Genomic DNA, 24329 nt, shown 5'->3' on the forward strand with positions numbered 1-24329 from the left:
TTCTCCCACCCAGCTCCAGGAGCCTTCGAAATGGCAGCTGTGACCACAGACATGACCTTTCTGCCCCCAGCAGTCATAAAGGTAGAGGGGCCTTCTGATTTTGCCTCCTTGGAGCTGTTTTGTTTTACCACCAGCACCAAATATTGATTCTCCATCTTTACTAACCTACAGGAACAGATTCTTTATGGGGGCAAATGCAGGTGCTGTTTCTCTGCCTGACCTCTTCTCCCCTGTGTTCTTCCTCATTCATGTCTTATTCTCGTATTACCCTCCCTTTTAGAGAGGCCGTAGCTGACTTATTTAAAGACAACTCCTCCCCACTATTCTCTCTCTCTTTCTTTCTTTTAGATCCTTGCCTATGTTTGTCTTGGCACTTAAAAGAGGATTGGTCTCTTCAGTTATTTGATAGACTATACATTCATTCTTGAAACGAATATTTGAGTTTCTCATATGGGCACCAGTGATAAGTTGCTTCTGTTTTCTGCATTTGTTTCCTCAACAGCAAAAGGAGGGAGAGGACTGTCACCTGGCACACGGAGTGGTTGTAGATACGATGCTCTTAGAGTATGATGTGCACATCCCAGCCGCTCGTTGGAGAGCTATCTGAAGTGTCCTTTTCTACCTGTTTCTGGCTGCATCCCCTCTAGCTGGGCTCTTTTCTTTTGTTTGAGGCCAATTTCTTTGTAGAAATGAACCTCTCGAGGACAGGGATTAGGCTTCATCTATCTTTGTATTCCCAGGGCGCAGCTCTCAGCTTTGAGCTCAAAAAACATTTGTTAAATGAACCCCACAAAGTAATTTTTTCTTCCATTTGCTTATCTAGAGTAACCTATCTGAAGAGCCATGAATTGATAGGCACTGCTGATGAATCCCAGAGCAAACACTAGAGTGGTAACAGTGGTCATATTGGTCTCTGGTAATTAGAAGCCTTCACAAGTAAATACAATGGTAGGCGTTTCCTGGCCTTTTGTGGACTTGAGAAGATCTTCTCTCTGGGGTCTGCAATTATTTGTGGTAATGGGAGAGAGCAAATGGGGCGGAAGATGTTGGATAAGTATCTTAAAAAAACATTCTTTCCTCCAACAGGTTTTTATTTCTTAAAATATTTTTTTACTTGACAAAGTTCTAATAGTAATTTACAATCTGTTATTTTAAAAGAAGAGGAGGGGGCAGCCCCGGTGGCGCAGCGGTTTAGCGCTGGTGATCCTGGGGCGTGATCCTGGCGTGATCCTGGAGACCCGGGATCCAGTCCCACATTGGGCTCCCCGCATGGAGCCTGCTTCTCCCTCTGTCTGTGTCTCTGCTCCCCTCCCCCCCGAGTAAATAAATAAATCTTTAAAAAAAAATAAGAGGAAGGGGAAGATACCTAAACAGGGACCTGCTGATCCTTTGTTTTGATAGTCCTCATATTGGCCACATCTGCCATGGACTGTAGCCTTCTGCGCCTGTGTTGTATTCCAGATTTGAGACTTGTCCTCCTCTTTGTACCAGACTGTACTTTTTTTTTTTTAATCACAATGTGACAAATCTTAGGATGCTAGGGGACAGAGCTACAGGCTTTTCCTCCCTTCAAATGTAGTATTAAACAGTACTCGGATATTTACTTGCCATCCTTCCTGCCTCAAGACACAGGATCCTGTCATGTCTGCCATTCAGAATTTCCCACCCTAAAGCCAGTGTTGCTTACAGGGCAGTTGGGGTTTGGGGGCGAGCAATTATTTTCCCTGCAGCCTATGGTTAAGTGCCCATAGGTACTCCTATTCTAGCAAACAGATTTTATTTTCTAAATGGAATTTAGAAAAATACCATTTTATTACCTTGTCTGAAATTGTGGATCCATGATGACATCCGATCACAATTCTTGTTTACATTTGGGATCCTCCAAGACATATTTCTTTTTATTAAAAAAAGAAAGGCAATGATTTCTGATTAAAGGAATGACTAATTGGGAATCTGCCAGCTTTTACTTCTTTCTCCTTGCAAATAGAGTGCTTACTGGCTTAAAAAACAAATGATATTGTTAGCTCTCTTTGCTTCTTGAGAGAAGAAAAACATTTTCAAGGTGGTATCAGGAATCTACATAAAATCCTCCTTGTGCTCCTTTGTGGGAAAGCAGTTTAGTTAACAAGAACAATGTTCTGCATAATGCTTTAAAAATGAATGTATTATAGACATTGATTCCATGCTAATAAAAATCTATCCTGTATTTAACAACTGTATGTTTCTTTGTTAACATCTTATCTTTAAAAAAAAAAAATTTTTTTTTTTTAAAGATTTTTGACATAGAGCACCAATGGGGAAGCTAGAGGGAAAAGGAGAAGGAGACTCCTCGGTGAGCAGGGAGCCCGATGTGGGGCTCAATCCCAGGACCCCAAGATCACAACCTGAGCCAAAGCCAGATGCTTAACTGACTGAGCCACTCAGGTGCCCCTTGTAAAAAAAAAAAAAAAAAAAATTTATGTGACCTTTCTTTCTCCAGTTGCTGGCTGGGCTTCTTGCCCTCTGTCACCCCATTTACTTATTTACTGGGTAATATTGCAATGAGCATTTTTATAATACATCCTTGAAGACCAGAGAGGCATTGTTATAGGATATCAAGGTCAAAAGATACCTTTTTTTTTTTTTTTTTTAGATAGACACCTTTGAAAAATTCACCTTTCAAGAGATGATTTAATTTATATTCCTAATGATTGTGTAGAGGTCCTCATGAACACAGAATGTGGATCCTAAACAATTTTTGTCATTTTGAAAACTAAATAAATATAAAATCCTTCCAAAATATGCCCATGCCAGATCTGGGCATTCATAGGGCTTTGAACAAAGTCTCTAACCAGCTGGGGTTTATCAAGATGTCTTTGCTGATTCTGCAGTTCAGCCTTCAAGGGCTTATTACAGAGGCCCTCTAAGCTTGCCTGGTGTCCCCTCTGATGGTTCCTTTTCTCTGCATCCTACCTGTTCTTGTTTATACCCATTGGTGCTGAGTATTGATAAATGGTCAGGGGTGACTACTTATGCTCCTACATGTTTGAGAGGGAAAATATGGCTCAGGCTGGAGGTTGCTCCTTGCTGCTCACAGTGACCTTGGCTGATTCCTTCCCCTCTGTCCTTGCTCCAGAGGGAAACTCCTTGACATGTTTGCTGTGGCCACCCTGGGAAGCCTCTGTCTGGGGTCTCCTGAGACCCAGAATTACTGACATTTGTTAAAAGCACAGTTTTCCATGGCAAAGTCATGGTCCCACTTTGTCAGGCAGCAGGCATCCGTGGTAGATCTCTTCTTTAACACAGGTGGATGATGACAAGGAGAGAAGGCTGAGACAATTCCCTGGGGGATGGGTTTTGCTGACTGGGCCACCCTAAAACAGGCTTTTTCCCTTTGTATAGCAGCCGGTTCCCTGTCCATTCCTGCACTTAGACCTCTTTGGGGCCAGCTCCACTTCTTGTGTGCAAGTCCCCGATGTATATATACTCTTGCCTTTAAAAAGTGTTATTCTCTATCTCTAGATGAATCTTCTGGGAGGCTTACTTGGTGGGCTTCTGTTTTGAGTAAATGCAGTGAAGATCATCAAAAGCAATTCTTTGCTCCTAGATCTGCCTTGACCTTGTTCCCTGGGAACTGCTCTCCCTGAGGGTATACATTCTGCCGCTGATAGTAAGTAAGAATGAAGAAGTGGAAGCTCAGTCTGTGCTCTAAGAAAACCATCTTGACAATGGCCACAAGGCTTGGCATCAGCCTTACTAATGAGACTTCATTGTTGTCAGGACAGTAGCTGCCTCCCCCAGATGTTTTGTTCAATAGAAATATTTCCATGATAACAAATGCCCTCAAACGCCCTTTTGAGAGTAGAGGCAATCCGTTAAGTAGCTGCGGCTCTGTAGCCAGAGCGCATCACTGCACCCATGGATTACATTTGGCAGCATGTCGTTTGGCCAGCTGCATGGCTCCCACGAGACGAACGGGTGGTTGAATGGAGAAGATGTTAGGGAAAGTAATGAGGTGGGAGGACAGAGGGCCGGTGACCTCTGTGCTGCAGCTGAATTTCCAGGGCTGGGTTTGAGCTTTGCTGTTTTGAGTTTGCAGGCCAGCTGCTGCTGCTTGGACCTGCAGTGGTGAGGATGACTCAGAAATCTGGAAGGAGGCCATGGTGATTTCACTACAGGATCAGAGGCAGCCCTATAGCCCTCCGGGGTGGGCGTGGTTGCTGGGGGGGAAAGCTTCTGACCGAGGAGTAATTTGGATGCTAGTGCTCTAGGTCACTGGGATCTGTCAATTAGTAACTTGGGACATACTCTATTTTTATTACGGAAAAAAGAACTCTGGTGGCAAAATATTATACAAAACAATAGCAGATGATATCGAGTAAGTTCAGTCTGTTATGGAGGTCATTCATTTGGTGAATTAATTACCTTTAGAAATCCTTTGTTTAAAGGGCCAAGTTTTCCCCCAGGGGTGCCTTGGGGCTTCTGGGAAGTCAAGAGGTAGTTTTTAAGCTACACTAGTTACATTTCTGAGAAAAGATGAAAACTCGCTCATGTCCAGATGAGGGAATAAGGTCTGGATCAGTTTTCCACTGCTGCTGTCAGAGGACCACACAGACTTAGTGATTTAAGACGTCACTGATAAATTACCAGATTTCTAATCTGCAGAATTATGTGTCTCACTGGGCTAAAATTAAGATGTGGGCACGGCTGTCCTTCTGGGGGCTGTAGGGGAGAATCCATTCCTTTGCCTCTTCTAGCTTCTGCAGGCCATATGCTTTGCTTGGCTGGTGACCTCATTGCTCCAACTTGAAATCCAGCTATGTAATATCTCCCTCTGACCACAGCTGAGAGATGTTCTCTGGAATTTACTGATTCCATTGAGACCATCTGGATAATCCAGGAAACTCACCAGCTCAAGGTCCTCAAGCATATCTGTGAAGCGAAGTCCATTTTGCCATGGAATGTAACATTGTTACAGGCCCTGCAGATGAGGGTATAGACATCTTTGGGGGGCCTTTCTGTCTTCCACAGGTGTCTGTCACAGGGTCAAACAAATGTGGTTTCTTGGGCTTGCCGGGGAGGTTAGTGGCAGAGGTCGGTTCAAAGACATAGGTGTTCTGATGGGGATCAGGGCCCAAGTCTTGTCCTTCCTGCTGTTTGCTGCACTGTGTGATGCCCTGTGGAGGTGGAATGGTTTCTCTCACAGGCTGTACTGTTCATTACAGCCATTTCGTCCCTAGGTAAGAGGCTGTGGGGTTGAGGAGAACAAAAAGAGCCATCCTTTCCTAATGAGGATAAAAAGGGTAGAAGCATGAGAGTTGGAGGTGGGGGGCTACCGTTTGAGTTCTGCACCGCTTACAGGAGAGAGTAGGGTGTTGCATCGATGGAACAGACACAAGTGAGCTGTCTTAAATGAAACGGGTGGGGTTTGTGGGGTTCAGTGTAGTTGCTTATTGCAGCTAACCTTTATTGAGTGTTGTATACCTGGGAGAGCATACCAGGGACCCCCCAGTCCGTGCTCACTTGTGCTTCCTCTTCCAAAAGCAGCTCTGGGGGATATTTCTTTATGGTTCCAGTACTTCTCTGCGTATCAAAACCGGACCAGCTCTTTGCTTATACTTTCTGTGGAGACCTCACACTGGAAGCTCTGGTTTGCTCACCGCCCCACAGCTTCCTGGCTCAGTCCTTATATCTCAATTTCTAATTCCTAGGAGATGACTCTAAATGGCTGAGCTTGAGCCAGTTGGCTTGGAGGGTGGAAGAGGAGCACAGTCACTTGGTTCTGTAGATGAGTAAATAGTGATAGAAAAGTGTAGTATGGGGAAGGGTCCTTGCCTTATTTTATAGATGTAACCATAGAAACACTTTGTGATATGAATGTGTTGTTTTGAAGGATTTGCTTTTGAAATAACTTCAAACTGAGAGAAAAGTTGCAAGAATACAGAGAATTCTCATGTAGCCTAAACATAGATGATCAATTACAAATATTTTGCCGCATTTACTTTATCATTCCTTGATCACTTGTATTTCCTGAGTCATTTGAAAGTTACATCATCCTACTTCATTCCTAAATACTTCGTGTTTTCCCTGTTAACAAGAACCTTTCTTTTTATTACCAGTTCAGTTTGTAAAAACAGGACTTTAACATTGATCTACTGTTACCAGATATACAGTCCATATCTAAATTTTGCCAGTTAACACAATAATGTCCTCTACAGCAATTATTCCCCTCAACCTAGGGTTCAACCCAGGATTCTGCAAACTGTGTGCAGTTGTAATCTCTCTTTGTTCACTGGGAAGTTCCTCTGCCCCACCCCCCCTTTTTTTTTCCTTTCATGACATTGACATTTTTGAAGAACGTGGGCAGATTATTTTATAGCAGTTTGGATTTGTATAATTCCTCACTTGATTTCTCATGATGAAATGTATTTTTGTCAGGAGGGCTGTGTAAATCACACTTTGCCTCTTAGTACATCACATTGGGAGGCATGTAATGTCCTTTTGTCCCGATATTGGTCACATTAGCTTTGCTCCTGTGGTTAATGTGGTATTGAACTTGTGTAATTCAGTCTGTGTTCTAGAGCAGTTGAGCGTTTGAATCTGGGCATTTAAAGAGGACCTTCTTTAAATACATCTAGTTTGCAAGTGCTTTTAGTTCTTTAGTGGGGTTTTCCTGCAGTGGGGCAACCTTTTTCCTTGTAAGGTGTGCACTTGAATATAGTTAGAAGAGCTGATGTCTTCAGAGCCCACAGCTTGTTGTGAGGAAACAATTGCCCGAGGTTATAACATTATCTATGCTCCTGTGGCAAGAGTGAGGTCCATCGCAGAAGCAGAAGCACAATTGTGGTGCTTCTCTTTTGACTGCATCCGACTGTCTTGGCTGTCTGAATTACCTAGGAACAGAAGAACGATTTGGACACAGAACTCTTCCTCTTGCATACTTGACAGGTCTATATTGCTAAAGATGACGGTCCAGGTGCTGCCACTGTTTCTTTCCTGTAGATCTCTTACCTTGAGATGCTGATGGCAGGCTGGCCTAATGTGGTTTGGTCAGCTTGCATGTTGCTCCCATTTCAGCCGGTAAGACCCATGATGTTTGCTTTTACACTGATGATGCGTTCCCTTTATAAATGTGACTTCTCAGGACTCTGGAGGCTGCTGTGTGGGAAGGATGTGTGCTTCTCAGAGCCCTGAAAACTTTGTTTGATTTTGGAAAGTTTTATCCTGGATCGGTGCTTCTCAAACTTCTTCCAGTTTCACTGTTTGATGTTGGACATTTATTGGACCAACATCTGTTGGACATTCAACCTTGTTGACCTCTAGAGCTGTTGTTCCCACTTGTTGCTACAGAAACAAACAAAATGACTGCATGCAATCCACTTTAAGATTAATAGGGAAAATGGTACTTTTTATAAATAAAGGATCAAAAATACCCAAGAGCCACAGTGTATTCTGACGATCCTCATGTACTACTACTAAAAAAAAAAAAAAAAAAGGTAAAAAGGAGAACATAAAGGAGTAGGACTTGAGCAATATCCTTGAGGTCAGGGGCTTTAAATTAAAGGGACCATTACTAAGATTTAATGGATTTATGGGTTCATTTGTTTCTCAAGTTTTTTTTGTTTTGCTTTGTCTGTTTTTTTTTTTTTTTTTTTAGATCTGAACAGTTTTAATGCCTGTAGTTTTTCATGGGGGTTATCTCTGCGTGACTTGGGGCGGGTTTGTCAGTGTCCTCAGCAGAATCAGTGGTGACAGCGGGCCTTCAGCACATACCAAAGACAGCTGCTTGGAGAATTAAAGAGGCCTGGGCATATATTCCCAGAGTTTGTGCTTGTGCTTGAATTAGAGTAAGAATTACAGGCAGCCTTAGAAAAACTAGATGTGGAAGCATTCTATCTTTCCCAAAAAGATGTTAATAATTTAATTCCTTATCTTTTGCCTTGGTATCCACAAGTGCTTCTCATACACAGCAAGGGCTGTGTATGTTCTTAATTATTAAAGATGCTGGTATGTCATCTGCTTTTCTACCTTTGGAGTTTTTGCATGAGGAGGGGACTTAGGTCAAATGTGTACTACTTTTTAAATTTTTTTAATGTTAAGTCTTCTGTGTGGAATACAGAAATACTGAATAGAGTTTGGTGCTGGTACTGGATGAGGGGGAGTGGCTGTTCGGGAGGATGTGGGGAGGGAAGTGGAGGTTGATGGAATATGAGTAAGATGTTCAGGAAATGCAAAAAAAAAAATGAGAGGAGCTAGGCTAAACAAAAAGTAATGATGATGATAATATGTGGTACCTGATGATAATGGAGTGGTACCTCTTTTACTTCAGTGTCTTCTGACAAGGAGGAATTCAGAATTGAGTGAATGTTCCAAATAATTGAGGTTTCCCCCGATATAGGCAAAACCATTTTTCTTATAAAATGTCTGAAGTCTGTTATATATTTTCCCACTTTGAAAAGTAGGAGATAAGTATGATTTACCTTTTCCTTATGACTCAGAATTCTCTGCTGGGCCAAAATAGTAGCTCTCTCTCAGACAGTGGGCATGGGTTGCTGCCCTCTGATGTGTCCTATCTCGTTTGACCATCTGAGTCTGCTTTTTGGAAGCCTTATAGTTGTGCTGTTCAGAGAGGACCATGGTTTTCAGGCAGGATATAAAGTTGCCAGGATATATCTGATAACCAAGTTGATTCTGCACTCAGAGAGATTGCCCTCTTGTGACTTCACACACATAGGCCTAATATTGTGTGTTGACTTAGTGCTTAAGATTGTTTTCTGGTTGCTCAGGGCTGGTGGCTTTTATTTGCCCTGGTCATAAACCATAGAAAAATGACAAAACGGAGAGGCCCATTCATTGAAGGATGCTTATTACTTACATTTCCCAAGAATGGGGATAAGCACACCATGTAGGAAGCATTAGCATGGTCAGGAGGCAGAAGAAAAGAGTGTGGAGAAAGCAGTGCCTTTACTGGGGTTTCCATAAGAAAGGCAGGGCAGGGGAGTTTCTGGGTGACTCAGTTGGTTAAGCATCTGCCTTATGCTCAGGTCTGGTCCTAGGGTTCCTGGGATCAAGCTCCATATCAGGCTCCCTGCTCATTGGGAAGTCGGCTTTTCCCTCTGCCCCTCCCCCCAGGCTTGTGCTCTCTTGCTCTCTCACTCACTCTCTCAAATAGATAGATATTATTTATTTTTTTATTATTATTTATCTTAAAAGAAAAAGGCAGGGCAAGGGAAGAATTTAAAGATTGGCTAGTTTGAATAATCCTAGTGGGGTTTGGGCTAAATAGGGGTTGTGTCTTGGTGCCTTATGCCTGGTCCTGGACAACTTAGGACAGGGGAAGTGGGGCTTGGTGCCTGAGAGTTGGATAAAGGGGATGCCAGGGATTGGGGACTAGACTCTGGAATGGTTGCTTTTTTTCTGGCTAAGCCCTTTGCTGTCTCTAAGAATTGCTTAGTCCTGGGAGGGACAGGCCTTCCCTGAGTCTAGAAGGCGGTCTCCAAATGCCAGAGTATTAAGAATATAGAAAAGAGAGTTAATATAATTGGCTCTGTAATGAATGGATGCCACATTCGTGAATCCAGGAGGTAAGAAAGCATGGTGAGAGAACAGTGAGTGGCCTTGTAACAGATGGGTTGAGGTTGATGACTGTCTTAACTTGCAGATTGTCAGATTCCTTTGGGGTCCTTAACATCCTCTGATCTAACTCTGTGGTGCTTGGAGGCTTAAGGACAGTGGGAACCACACTTCGCTACTCCTTTCTGATAGAAGTATTTTCATCAGTGAAGGGATTTCCTCCATTCTTTGCCTTATTGAGTAATGAATTTGAGTTGAATGAAGCCTCATTTCATTAAAGAAAAGTAAGCAAATAACTGGTCTTTGAGTATTGAGGGAAACGGGAGGCTGTGCTGGTGGGGAATTTGTTTTTCCTCTCAATTGTTAGGTGTGTGTATGTTTCAGTAATGTACCAAATGTCTAGGTCATTTTATGAATAGGCTATTAGTCAGATGTACCTTATAACTTTTGTTTAACATGTAATACATGGTATTACAGATAAAATAGAAAATTCATATTGATAAAAGAAAATAAAACTATCCCATAATCCTACCATCTGGAGAGATCTTCTGTTTTAAAAATAATTCCTCAATATGTACGTTCTTTTTGTGATTTTTTTTTTTTTAAGAACCTCCCCCTCCCAGCCCCCACCTTATAGCTTGAAACTTTCCAAACACTGAGGTTATTTTATTTTACATTAATTTAAATAATTGCCTTCTGTTACGGTGGAATTCTTATAATTAGGGAACTTTATAATGCTGACAGCTCTAATGACCTAAGGGAAGGTGTTTGAGGTGGTGCTTTGAAACAAGTGTAAGAGTCGAAGATGAAGTCCTGGCCACCTTCCCACTATATTATGGTGGAGAACTTGGGATGTTCATGAGGCCTTCTTGTAAGGGATTGGGAGGATTGGAAATCTGGAAATAACTTACTAGCATTTGATTTGTGCTCCCTTCTGCCTTCTTTGGGACGTGGAGTAGGATGTTGTAGTTTATAGCTGAAAGGGCAGATAATGGGTATAAATCATGATCTGGGAAGTATAGTCCACGAGCAGCTGTTGGCCAGCTGCTGCACTGGTAACCAAGCAAACAGTAAACTTTCATCTTAGAACCTTAAATTGTGTCAGAAGCCATGCTGCCACACAGTTGTCATGCAGATCTGGGTTCACATCTTTCCTATATCCTCTAATGGCTTTGTGAGGACAGGCCAGTTACAAAACTCCTGAATTTGTTTCCTCACCTATAAAATGCTGGTAACTTACCTACCTTATAGGATTATTGTGAGAAGGGCATTAAACAAAATAATGCAAGTGAAACACCTAGTACCATACCTAGCTCCTAATACTCATGTAGTAAGTTACTGTCTTCCCCTCTCCCACACCTTCCCTTACTGATTTTTAGGATGGTAGCAGGGTTCGAGCAGGTTATTGTCAGGAGTGAATTTCTTCTAGGCATGCCTTATAAAAAGGTAACCCAGATCTACACAACCACAGCCCCTTTTATTTTCCATATAATAAGTTGGTCCAACACAGGCCAGGCAAAAAAGTCTAAGTAAACACTGACCCTCCATGTCTAAAAGAAGGGGAGGACCCTGGTGAAGAAGGTTGTTTTCTATCTATCTGAATCAGGGATGCAGCCTTTCTGCTCTCTGGGTGATACTGGGATTCCTTTATTTCAAAGAAAAATTGAAGCCAAAGGACAGGAGACGTGCCAAGAGGTTTCATGTGCAGTTTCATATTTAGTGCTTTTAGCATCTTGAATTGTTCCAAGGATTCCGAATGCCCTGAGCTGGTATGTTCCCTTGGAGTGGGCACCGCCAAGGGGGCACTGTAATCTTTTACTCCCGTCTGACTTTGCCCCGGGCTGAGGTCCTGCGTGGCCCTTGGTGAAATTCAGTTACTCCGTCTGCTTAAAGCTGGACCTCAGCTGGCAGGGTCTTGCAGGGGGGGTGGGGGTCGGGGGGTGGTGGTTAAACAAAAGCACGAGCCCCTCCAGAAGTAGATTAGGTAGGTGTCCATTCGAGCAGGGGATTTGTGCATGTTAATTCTCAGAGCAGATATCTGGCTGAGAAAGGACTGGGTGACCTTATTTAGGAAAAAGGCTACACTTGGCTAACCTTTATTCCCTGGAGAAGGAAAAAAATCATTACATGGCAGAGGTTCAGGCCCCATGGGGGATTTTGTGGACGATTCTCCATTTCAAGAGTCTTATTTCCATAGATGTGATAAAATTATCAGGAACTTCTGCTTGTCCCCACTGTATATGCTTTCAGTCAGAAAAAAGAAAACTCTTCATATTTCTTGCATAGTCTAGGCTTTTGTCCCTTTCCAGCTGTAGCACTTAAGGATATTTTTTGTAAAAGGAAGAGGGAAAAAAAGACAATTATTTGAAAAGACCTTGCCCTGTACGCCCTTCCCACTCCCACGCTTAATACCGGTAAGTGGGGAGTAGCTTCTAAGCAGATGCTCTTAGACAGCTGCACAAGTGACACAGGGCCCCTTAGAGCCTGTCAGTTCAGCTCCTCCTCCAAGTGTAGCTCTGATGCTGCCCCCTCCTGATGCTGCTGTCCCAGGCCACCCCACCCCCAGCTTAGCCCTGTCTCTCTCTGTTCCTGTAAGCTGTTCACATCTAATGCCGAGAAGCAAGCAGAGTAAGGGAGAGCGTGCTCTTGTGGACTCAGAAGACCTGAGTCCAAAGGCCGGCTTTACCATCTTCCAGCTGTGCAACTGGGCTGAGCTGAATTTCTTTCACTGCATTTGGGATTATGCTTTGTGATGCCTTCTCCATCTCGTCTCGCAGCTAGACAAGACAACTAAACTCCTGGAAGACAGGATGTTGTTCATCCTGTTATTTCCAGTCATTTATCTAGTCATTCATTTCTTTATACGATTACCCTCCTAGGACCTAAGAATAGAGATGAACATGATACGTTGTGGCACGTGGTAGGAATTACAAGCTGTTCCTTTTTTTTTTGTTTTGTTTTGTTTAGTTTTTTCCTATATCTCCTGCAATACAAATAGGTAGTTAAGAAAGCTTTGGATCTTTCTCCCCAGACATTCAGAAACAAGGAGCAGTGCATGGCCCTGGCTGTTGACTTGAAGTGTAACACTTCTGAAACCAGTGTTAGGAAAGCATTTTACTGAGAAAAGGTTATTTCCAAGTTTAGAGGTCAAGAGAGAACTCTCTGTTTAAAATTTTCCTGCCCTCTGCTAGCTAAGACCAGGATAAACAAGGACTAGAAGGGCATCAGGGCATATAACTTTTAGTAAGATGGGTAGAAACTGAGAGCAAGAGTCTGAATACATGGAAAAGTACTTGAAATACTTTGATAAATGGAAAGTGGATATAGACAATTTCAGAGTGATGGTATTTCAAATGGGCTCAGTTTTATCACCTTATTCCACCTGGAGAGGGTAAACTGTTATTACTCTTCATTTTCCAGAAGAAACTTTGTGTGGGAAAGCCCTGAAGGACCACATTCCACTTGATCCCTTTTATTAACAAAATTGTACTTCGCAGTCAGGTGGGGTGTGGCTGGGGAGCCCTTTCAAGATTGGAGCCTGGAGGCTTTGGGCTGGTTAATTGCATGTTTGCCTTTTGGCTTCTTTCCAGTCTTTCATCATGGATAACCCCTTATCTATAATTTTTAGACAAAAAACAAAAAAAACAAAAAAACCCAAATCTGCCTTTCCTCTTTGTGTTTTATGAAGCTAAACGGATGGTGATAATAATCTAAGCACTGGGTTTGGGAAGTAATTATGGTGGATGAAAAGGGTCAGGATGGATTCTCCTACAGAGGTCAGCCTGTGGAGGCTGCATCCAGGCATCATGGTTGAGCAATCTGGCCAGCTTAGCTGGCTGTCCACGTCCTGACTCCTCTCCCCCCAGATATCTTCCAAGGCTGCTGGCTTTACCTGTCTACAGAGAGGATAGGCCTGTTTGCTGGAATTGGAGATATGCTGGGTGGCCTAATCTGAGAATGCCGGATTGACTATGGCTCATCACACCTGGATGCACCTTGCGACCACCTATATAGCTGAAATGAAATGACAAGGATAAAAAAAAAAAAAAAAAAAAAAAAAAAAAAGGAAAAATGACAAGGATGGCGTTTAAGATAAGTATTGGAATTTGTGTCACTCAGAGCCCCGTGCATGACTAGGGTGGTCATTCCGGGCTGAGTACTAGTGACTCCTGACCCTCACTACTCAGAGTGGAGGCCCTGGGTCCAGCAGCATGTGTATCACCTGGGAACTCATTTAAAATGCAGGCTTTTGGGGCAGCCCTGGTGGCTCAGTGGTTTAGCGCTGCCTTCAGCCCAGGGACTGATCCTGGAGACCAGGATCGAGTCCCACGTCGGGCTCCCTGCATGGAGTCTGCAGTCCCTCTGCTGGTATCTCTGCCTCTCTTTCTTCTCTCTTTGTGTCTCTCATAAATAAATAAAAATATTTTTTTTAAAAAATTCAGGCTTTCTGGCTCCACCTGAGCTTCCTACATTAGAACCTGCCATTTAACAGGTCTGCAGGGGATGTGTGTGTACATTAAGGTTTGATAACCTCTGCTCCCATACGGTATTGTGGTAGGATTAGTGTTCCTGGAAACGTGATGCTGACTATATGCACTTTGCTCTTCTACCACTACTTTCCCTCCTAAGGATTGGGCTGTAATTTGCATAGGTCAGTTTTAAAAAATTAACATTAGTGAATCCTCTCTTCTGGATTAGGACTTTTAGTTGCTTTGCCTTCTATTGTCTGGCACATGCACATAATGTGTTTCAGTTAAACATATGTAAGCTGTAAAACAAACTGTGTTCTACAGCCAAATAGAGAGGATTGTACTCTATCTTCATGATCTCTGCTTCTGTTTCATGGGCTTTGAGGTTGCCTTTGGCTGTGTCTCCCTCTCCCCAGATGATGATTTGCTCATTTTTTTTGGGGGGGGGGTTAGGAGTCCCCTCACATGTGTGTGTGTCACTGCATTTGCCGCAGTGTGTTGAAATTCTTGTTTACATTTCTGACCTCTCTGGAGATGAGGCTCTTGTATTATTTACAATACCTTGTGTCTAGGGCATCCTTGAAGCATAGTAGGGATTTAACTAAATGTTTACTAGCGAAATGAGTGGTATCAATGATTAAGATCTCCCCATATACTTTTTTTTTTTTTTTTTTTTTTTAAGAAGAGAGAAGGGGAGAGAGAGGCAGTGAAGAGAGGATCTCAGGCCGATTCCCCACTGAGCAAGGAGCCTTGACATGGGCCTTGATCCCATAGTGCTGAGATCATGACCCGAGCCTAAACCAAGAGTCAGATGCTTAACCAATTGAGACATCCTCGTGCCCCTAAGGCTTCCCAGTATGGGAGTGTAGATTATATCTGTGTATTTGCATATTCTCCATTGTTCCCTCCCCCAAGAAATCTAGGGGTAGAGAGTGAGGGTTACTTTCTGTTAAAACTGTAGTACTTGATTCAAGAAGTTTAAATTTATGAAGGGGAAACAAGATTAGGCTAAATGGATGGATCTTCTGTTAGATGGTAAAAATGGCTATTTAAGACCTCTCTGGGTGACTTGCATGCCTGTTGATATTTTTCTCCACGACCTGTGGAACTTGTCATCTTATGGATGCAGAGTTCCTGCTTCCCTTAGATGGAAAGCAGTTTCCAGGTCCAGCAGTTTCTCTGATTGATGACCTTAGGAAAAGGTTCCTTAGAGTTCTGTTCTTATATTGCAGTCACTCAAAACTCAGCTAGCTATGGGTCATTCAGAGATAACTAGAGTTCCATGATAGTGATTTTTTTTTTTCCTAAGCATGATTTTATGTGAAGAGATTCCACTCTGTTTAATATAACGTTAAGCAATTTATAATTGAAAATACTGATTTATCGAAAATTGTAAAACAAAACCAAATAAATGTGTTCCATTGCCTGAAAGTTCTTTCCTTGGTGATGGGGTTGTGGGTACATTTCTGTGTTAGACAGCATTCTGGCTCCTCAGTGCTGATCTCTGAGCACTGAGGGTCTTTTACAACTGTTTGAGGACTAAGGAAAGGCCCAAGTTCCTGTCTTGAGAGCTCCATCTAGAATTACATGGCAGTTACATTTAAGAATGAAATTTCGGTTTTTAAGGTAAATGTTCTGATACTTCAGTCTAACCTGAATGGGTTTTTCTAAAGATCTGTTTTTAGGCTTCGGATATGTTTGCATTTCTTGTGCACAGTGGGGGCAGCCCCTAGCATCACCCACTGACGTAGTCTGTGAGGTTGTTAAGACTTGGTGTCTTTGAGGTCATGAAAAGGCTCATAGGCTATTTATTTTTATACTTGGAGTAACTATTTGAAATGGCTTAGAAGCTTATAAACCCTGTGTGGTGGAAGTGAAAGGCATCTTTGGGTTTCCAAGGAGCTGGGATACTGTGAAGCAGTATCAGTGATAGCAAATAAGACTATGGTGGAGAATGAGAAGTTGAAACCACAAAGCTGCCAGTATCATTGTGGAGTGAGATGTTTCACATTGACCGAACTTTCTAAATAACAGGTTCTTAACGTTGAAAGCTCTTAAACTAATTTTATTTAAAAGCTTTATACATCTATCTAAATATTTCTTGAGCTTCTTTGAAAAATTGTGCTAGACAGTGCTTTTCCTGATGATTCAGAATCCTTATCACTTCATGCTAATGTGATGTACCCAGTAAGTGATTGGAGTACAATTCTTTGATCCTACAAAGCATGCCCCGAGCCTTTTACGTAGTTGGAGTGCTAACTCTTGGAGCTCTCTTAAGCTCCCTGGTTGTTACTGGTCTGTTCACCCACTGTCAACTTGTCTTTCTTTTCTTGTCTTCTTAGTGGCTACTTGTTTGGCAGTCAGGCCACTTGGCAAGTTTGTGGGAATTAGGCATATGTAATGATCAAAAGTTATGAATTCAGCCAAGAGGGACAGGTTTACATTAGAAAGTGTAGGGGCTGTCAGGTGATCTCTTCATATGCCAGAAGAAATTTTTAAAACCAGGTTCTGGGTTGGTGAATGTGTCCCAGAGAGCTGGGATAGCCACCAGTCTCACCTATATTCAAGCATCTATCACTGGAGTGTGAAGTAATCTTCACCCTTAAAATTGGTGACATGTTGTCCACAAAACCTTCTGACTAGTAGGATTTTTTTCCCCTTAAATAGGAGTTCTTTTTATGGATAAATATTACTCCTCAGGGATGCCTGAGTGACTTAATGGTTGAACGTCTGCCTTTGGCCTAGGTCATAATCCTGGGGTCCTGGGATTGAGTCCTGCATCAGGCTCCCCGCAGGGGGCCCTGCTTCCCCCTCTGCCTATGTCTCTGCCACTGTGTGTCTCATGCATAAATAAAATCTTAAGAAAAATTACTAATCCATTACATTTTAGGAAGGGTGGGGAGGGCAGTATACAGAGGGCATGAAAAATTGTTAAAAGAAGTTTGGCAAAACTTTGAAAGGAATGGATCTACTCAGGAGAGCTGTGTAAGGGTTATTGTTAAGCAGAGCAGAGATCTGTTGATGGGATGTAGTGGAGTCTGAAGCCATTAATGATTAAGTGACCAGCGCAAGACAGAGGATTTGATTTTTGCCATTTGAAACATTGTAGAAATAACCTGACCAGTTTTTTTTTTGTTTTTTTTTTTCCCCCCTGGGCCTGCAATCTGTCTTTATGCTTCCTGGGACATTATTTTACTTACTACCAAAAAAAGGGAAGAGAAGTAGCCTGGATAGGACTTGAAACCAGGGCTCCTTTAAGCAAACATATTTTGCAATTGAGAAAAAGGTGGTACAAAAATGTCAACTAATTAGGTGTAGTTGGCCAGAATTTGCCATTCCTTACACATTCTTCCTCAAATTTTTTTGGAAATGACAATTCCAGTGAGAATCAGAAGGAATGTTCAAAATGGATGGGAGCCATTGGTGGGTTGTTTTCGTTTTTGTTCTTTAATATCTAAAATGAATGCAACAGAATCTTCCTGGCCAAAATGGCTCTACAGACCACATGGGGGAACAAGTATTCATTGTCTCTCATGTGCTCAGTGTATAGGCATTGTGGCTGGCCTCCATACCACAAAACAAGGAGACCCTGTTGTCAGGGATTAAGCAGGGGTCCAGTTGGGCAGGGCAGTGTGACGTACCTTTGGACTGGTGGTGCTCAAACAGGCAGGCTCATAGTGGTAAACCCTAAAGTGAGGGAAGAAGAAAAAGGTTTTTGTTGACTAAAATGCCCTTGAAATGGCCAGGAAAGACCAGGGATGTCTGCTCTGCCCATCTGAAGCCCCATCAGTACTGACTTGGAGTTTGAGGCACAACATGAAATTCCTTATTGAGGAAGTACTATTAGTAAAGGAGTTTGTGAGTTAAAAATAGACCTGCCCTAGGACCCAGCAATTGCACTGCTGGGGATTTACCCCAAAGATACAGATGCAATGAAACGCCGGGACACCTGCACCCCGATGTTTCTAGCAGCAATGTCCACAATAGCCAAACTATGGAAGGAGCCTCGGTGTCCATCGAAAGATGAATGGATAAAGACGATGTGGTCTATGTATACAATGGAATATTCCTAAGCCATTAGAAATGACAAATACCCACCATTTGCTTCAACATGGATGGAACTAGAGGGTATTATGCTGAGTGAAGTAAGTCAATCGGAGAAGGACAAACAGTGTATGTTCTCATTCATTTGGGGAATATAAATAATAGTGAAAGGGAATATAAGGGAAGGGAGAAGAAATGGGTAGGAAATATCAGAAAGGGAGACAGAACATAAAGACTCCTAACTCTGGGAAACGAACTAGGGGTAGTGGAAGGGGAGGTAGGCGGGGTATGGAGGTGACTGGGTGGTGGGCACTGAGGGGGCACTTGACGGGATGAGTACTGGGTGTTGTTCTGTATGTTGGCAAATTGAACACCAATAAAAAATAAATTTATTATTAAAAAAATAATAAAGGAGTTTGTGCCTCAATGGAGAACCTTTCCCCTGCTATTTAATATGCATGCTCTTCTTGAGCAGTTAAAGATGCAGAAGATAGATACCATTTTTTAAAAAATATTTCACAGGCTGCTCTTGGCCATCTTTTCTGAACACATAGGCCCTGCCACAGTCCATATGTCAGCACGATTTTGATGGTGAGATTTTTGGTAACCTGAAGGGGCTTGCAGGCTTGCCAGAGCACTTCTGTCCCTGACTAACCAGTGCCACTGAAAAAGGGAGGTCATGCAAGTTTGGAGTTTAGAAATAGTCTGCTTAAAGGTGCGATATGCTGTGGGGCATGTTACAGACCCTTCCAATGAGCATAAGACAAATGACCTTGTTCAAAAGGCTATTGGGACAGGTAAACCTCTCTCAGTGCACTGTTTAAATAAAGGAGGAGGTTTTGTCTCTGCTCCTTGCTTTGATTTGGCTGAAGGAAATGGGTTGGGCCATCTGGGCACATTCAGAGTTTATATATACATCCCTTCTATTCTCCTTTGTCCTGAGCAAGTTGCATGTGTCTCTTTGGCCTGGGTTTGTCAAGCCTCCCCTGAAGACTTGGGTGGATGGACACCCATGACTGACCATTGGGAACTTCCATGAATTACGTCCCTGCTGGGCCTGTACTGAAGGGGCTACCCTCCCACGAGGTTGCTGGATACCACCCTTAGTTTTGTTTGGTTGGCTGTTGCAGAAATGAAGCTTGTACTTCCATTGCCCCAGAAAAGCCTTAATTATTGATTGGAGCTTTTCATGATTCAGGATCGTAAGGCCACCTGCTATGGCAGAAGTGACTTTAAGTGATTCTTGGGAAGGAAAAAACAGTTTAGAGGGATACATTTACACTGATGGGAGTGAACCTCTGGAAAGTGGTTGTTTCTTTAATTGGATGTAGTTAAACCAGCAGGATTTTATAGTAGAAATGATTTTATGCTATACCTAATGAAGGCTCACTGATCTTTAAATATTTTTAATTTTGAAGGTCTGTTTTGAAGGAATCTTTTTTTTTTTTTTTTGAGTCTCATAAAGGTTTATGACTGGATTTTTTTTTTTTTTGAGATTATTTCTCAGAGGGCTTATGAGTGGGCATTATTTTCGTAGAGGGTCAAGTATTAAGATACTAACAGAAAACCAACTAAGCATAGTTTGGGCATAATAGGGCCAGTTAAAACACAGCGTGACACAGGGGCATGCCTTTGTGATCTTTATTGCTTGGTTTTGTCCTCTGCCTATAGTGGGCCTGGACCAGTGACAGGTTCTTAAAGAACATGCTCGTCTAATGCATGAATTAAAGACCTTGCCACCACTTTCTTCAGCTGAATGAAGCTTTACAGAATCTGGGGGCCTTACTCCTGATGACCAATTGGCTACTTCCTTCTTATTTTTTAAAACAAAATAGGCATTGTTTTTCTAGGAAAAGGCATTATAGCTTGAAGTTACCAAATTTGACAGCTTTTCTTAAATTCCTTCAAAACACGGAGTTGCCAAAACAAATGCTTCCTCTTCTGAGGATATGGATTTAATTTTTAGGCTTTGAAGTTTCTGAGGAGGAAGGCTGTCTTTGACAGTAAGGGAAAAGCCATGGTTAAGGAGTTAGCCAGGATGGCAATCTTGTGCCAGCACTTCGTGTCTGACCTTGAATGAGATGCTCTAGGCTCTGACCTTTGGGTTCATTGCCAGATGTACCAGGCTTGGGGAGATACAGGTTTACCTTAAACCATGGATTTCAAAAAGGAATCCACTGTACTTAGGACTCTAAAATTGGTTACCACTACTGTATCAAACTATAAAGACTTAAGTTGCACATATGTTGCTTGGCTTCTGGCCCATCTGGAGGAGGAAAGAGGGATGTGGCTGTGGATCTAGTTTGGAGATGGAATTTGGAGACATGAACACACAGACACATAGGCATGCCATGAGAACTGCCACTTGAACAAATGCAAGTCAGTGTGAAATATAGAGGCTGGGTGATAAATGGTCTTGGACTTCTGTTTGCATGTCATCTGTCTCCCTTCTTACTTTTGAATATTTGGTAACAATTTTGAGACTAATTCTTTCATTTTAGTTGTCATGGAGTTCAGAGATGGGCCAAAGGAAAATAATTTTGTCAAGTCCAGAAGGTTTTGACTTTACAGCTCTGTTGGCTGTGTTACTAAATACGACTTAATGAGCTGGACACTTGGATCTGTACTGCCTCGATTTGTGTGGCCAGTTTTTGAACTCTGCTGCAGTAGAGTTAACAAACACCCTCCATAGTAATTTTTTAAAAATGTTACTTTTTAAATTTCAGAAGTAATGGGTATTTACTAAAGATATAATTTATGAGATGGACATAAAAATCGCCCCCTAAGAGTGAAACAGGATGACCCTCCTCAGAATTGACCCTGAATTCTAATCTCTAGCACTAAGATCTGAGCTAACCATCCAGACACCTGACCTCAACAAGGTCTTACCACATATCTTGGTGTGGTTTATAGTTGTTCCACACTGAGCTTGAATCTTGTACTTAATGAAACTTGTGGCACTGACTTCCCTATTTAATCCAAATGTGCTTTTTATACATTGAGAGGCTTCTTAAGTGATTAGTGGATTCACTCAATACCGCCACCTTCTAAAGCTCCTTAGGAAAGTGATTTTCTTTCTGTGGGGTGAAAAGGAAATTACAATGGCCACCCTCCTATTTAGCCTTTCCCTTCTTGGAAATTCCCAGGCACCCTGGCGGCCATGAGTGTACTCTTGGCTGCATTCTGTGGAGTTCCCGTGGTATGCCCTGCTCTGTTTCCTCTCCTGGCTCTTCTCCAGCTGAGGCCTTTCTAGAAAGATTTTTTTTTCCCTTTCTTTGAGTTTATTTTCATCTCCTTTTATTGGTTCCTTCACTGTCTTGTGAGCTTGTCCAAGAACAAGGAAGAATAAGGAAGCCTTCTAGGAGCCAAATGGTCCTCCTGTAGCAGAGCTGACACTGTTTTCCCAGTTATTCTTGTCTCTTGACAACCTCCTTCTGATTAATGGTTTTCAGTAAGCTATACATATCAAAGATATCAAAGACTGAAGGATCCAGGGATGCCTGGATGGCTCAGTGGTTAGGCTCTGCTTTTGGCTCAGGGCCTAATCCTGGAGTTCAGGGATCGAGTCCCACATCGGGGTCCCTGAAGGTAGTCTGCTTCTCCCTCTGCCTATGTCTCTGCCTCTCTCTCTTGTGTCTCATCAATGAATGAATGAATAAATAAATAAAACCCAGGATCTGAACTGGGGAAAAGAATACCTGGTTTGGGTTCCACCTTTGCCTATTTCTTAATCTGTTATTTTTTTTTTTTTTTAGGAGGAAGGCAATGGTGGGGTGGGGGGGGGGGTAGAGAGAATCTCAAGCAGACCTTGTACCGAGCATGGACCCTGACCTGGGGCTCAATCTCACAACCCTGAGATCATGACCTGAGCTGAAACCAAGAGTTGGATGCTTGACTAACTGAGTCACCCAGGCACCCCTTGATCTATTGTTCATTTTTGAACCTTTTATCCATCAGTAGAATCCACTGTATGTATAAGTCATGAGATAACTGTACATTGTAAATTAATTTGCAGAGATTTAGTGCTTACCAATTTTTCTTTGTTGGCATATAAGGTAGTAGCTCTAGTTTCATTTGTTATATTCTGATAGGTCCTTCAAGTAAATGGAGTTAGATATTTGTGGATTGGAAGACTTAAGATTGTCAAGATATCCTTCCTCCAAAGTGACCTAAAGGGTCAGTGCACTCTAAATCAAAATCCCAAAGGGGATTTTAAAATTTTTACTGAGACTTAAATGAGCTGATGCTAAAATTTACAGGGAAAAGCAAAGGACTCAAAGTAGCAAAAATAAATTTAGAAAGAAAACCTAGCTGGAGAGCTTATTCTACCTTATTTCAAGGTTTGCTCTAAAGCAACAGGAATCAGGACTGTGGCATGGTATCAGGGCAGATATCTTAGATTCGTGGAACAGGCCAGAGAGGTCCAGAAATGGATCCACACATACAAGGTCACGGATTTAAATTAAAGGGGCCATAGTAATTAAGTGGAGAATGGTTGCACTTTTGAACATGTGATGCTGGAACACTTGGGCATCCATATGGAAGAAAGGCACCTTGATCCTTAAATTATAGGATATTAAAAAAAACTCCAGATTGATCGTAGACTTAAAAATTCTGATAGTTCTTCCTCGCTATTTGATGTAATCATCATGAGGAAGGAATAGTGTGCTAAGTGCTGAGAGGTTAATGAAGGAAGAAATGTTTTTTCTTTTTCTTTCTTTTCTTTCTTTCTTTCTTTCTTTTTTTTTTTTTCTCTGAACCATTGTTAACCTGGCCCTCTTTTGATTAATAACCTAACAAAACCAAAAAGCCATGTTTCTTGGTGACCCCTTCAGAAGATAGATTTTCCTTTTCCCACTTCTTTGTCTCTTCCTCTTATTTTGCTGGTGAATCTTACTTTAGCTTATGCATAATGTTCAGGAAAATGCTAATGTGCTAATGTCATTTTAGCACATAAGTGAAATGAATGACTCCTTTTATTACTTTTTTTTTAAGTAGGCTCCATGCCTAGCACAGAGTCCATCCTGGGGCTTGAACTCATAACCGTGAGATTGAGACCTGAGCTGAGATCACGAGGCAGATGCTTAACCAACTGAGCCACCCAGGTGCCCCTCAGGAAAAGTTATCTTAAACCTGTATTAAAATGAACTAGGAAATCCTGTCATTTAAACAATCCTGTGGCATCATGTTAATAAGCAAGGAATCCTGTTTAGCCAGTGTTTTTCCAGCTGTTCTGTCCCAAGGTTGTACTTGCTGGAACCCTCCTGCGCTCTAACTATGGAACAGGGAGCATGCTGGTGGGCAAGTCTTGACTTAGATCTCAGTTTCTGTGGTCAGTTTCCCTGGTGGCCTTAAGCTGCAGCACTTCCTGGACTTCTGATGACTACAGTGTAAATGGTAGCTGAAACTTCACACCTGTATCTGTCTTCCACGTGCTGAGTTAGAGATTGCTTTGTGACATCAGTAGGGAGCCAAAGTAAGGAATTCATGACCATTAGCTGAGGAAGGGTGAAAGAATTTCCCCCCCAAATCCAGTCTGTGCCCTGCAGTGTGGAGCACCATCTGCCTCTGGAGTGGGGGAGAGCTCAGTGCTTTGGGTAGTCTGAACTCGGTTCTGAGGTTAACTAAAGGTCATTGAATGCCTTGAAGCCAATTACATGATAGCTAAGTCAGTGACAGACCAAGGATCATTATTTTGTTCTTCTAATTGAACACATATCCAGAGAACATTTCTTTTTTGCCAGGCATTGTTCTAGGCTTGGAGAAAGCACTGTTTCAAGTAAGACCCGTGAAGATTGGACTCTAATGGAGTCCACGTTCCAGGAGTACAAAGGCTTCCTGGTACTCTCCTCACTTGTTTCTTGAAGCACTCAGCTCAAATTCAATCAATCAAACATGGTATCTCCAGGAGGAAGGGACCTCTCTGTCCTCTGAAGTCATTTGTGTTCACTGTAGGTGCTAAGAGTATGAAAATTGTTAAAGCACCTCATCTAGTGGCCACCTACAAAAGGGCTTAGGATACCCTCCAGGAAACTGGACATGTCATACTTTTTTTTAAGGGTGGTAGAAGGACAGGCCTCCCCAGAGGTGCCATATGAGTTAGGAAATATCCTACAAATATTGGGTAAAGGTACCTTTGCATGGTATAATCACATGAATCCCACTACAAACATCCAGCCGATATACCCAGCTCTTCAGAGTAACGTTTTGAATTCCTAATAACTGTGCTGAACCTAAGTAAAATGAGGGCCCTCTTGCCAGCAG

The 24329-nt window shown here is 42.3% G+C and overlaps 1 protein-coding gene across 8 annotated transcripts in view; it reads left to right on the plus strand.

The window, feature by feature from the left end:
• TLN2 (talin 2) overlaps positions 1–24329 on the plus strand; it is a 426878-nt gene that overhangs the window by 72449 nt on the left and 330100 nt on the right. Inside the window, exon 1 of one of the 8 annotated variants that reach the window (XM_049104472.1) lies at positions 65–81. The exons of the other annotated variants lie outside the window; for them this stretch is intronic. The gene's annotated coding sequence lies outside the window, so the exon portion shown is untranslated. Of the gene's footprint in view, positions 1–64; positions 82–24329 lie in introns of those variants that run through there. 8 annotated transcript variants of the gene reach the window in all.

Source organism: Canis lupus, chromosome 30 (assembly GCF_003254725.2).
Source record: "Canis lupus dingo isolate Sandy chromosome 30, ASM325472v2, whole genome shotgun sequence".
NCBI lineage: Eukaryota > Metazoa > Chordata > Mammalia > Carnivora > Canidae > Canis > Canis lupus.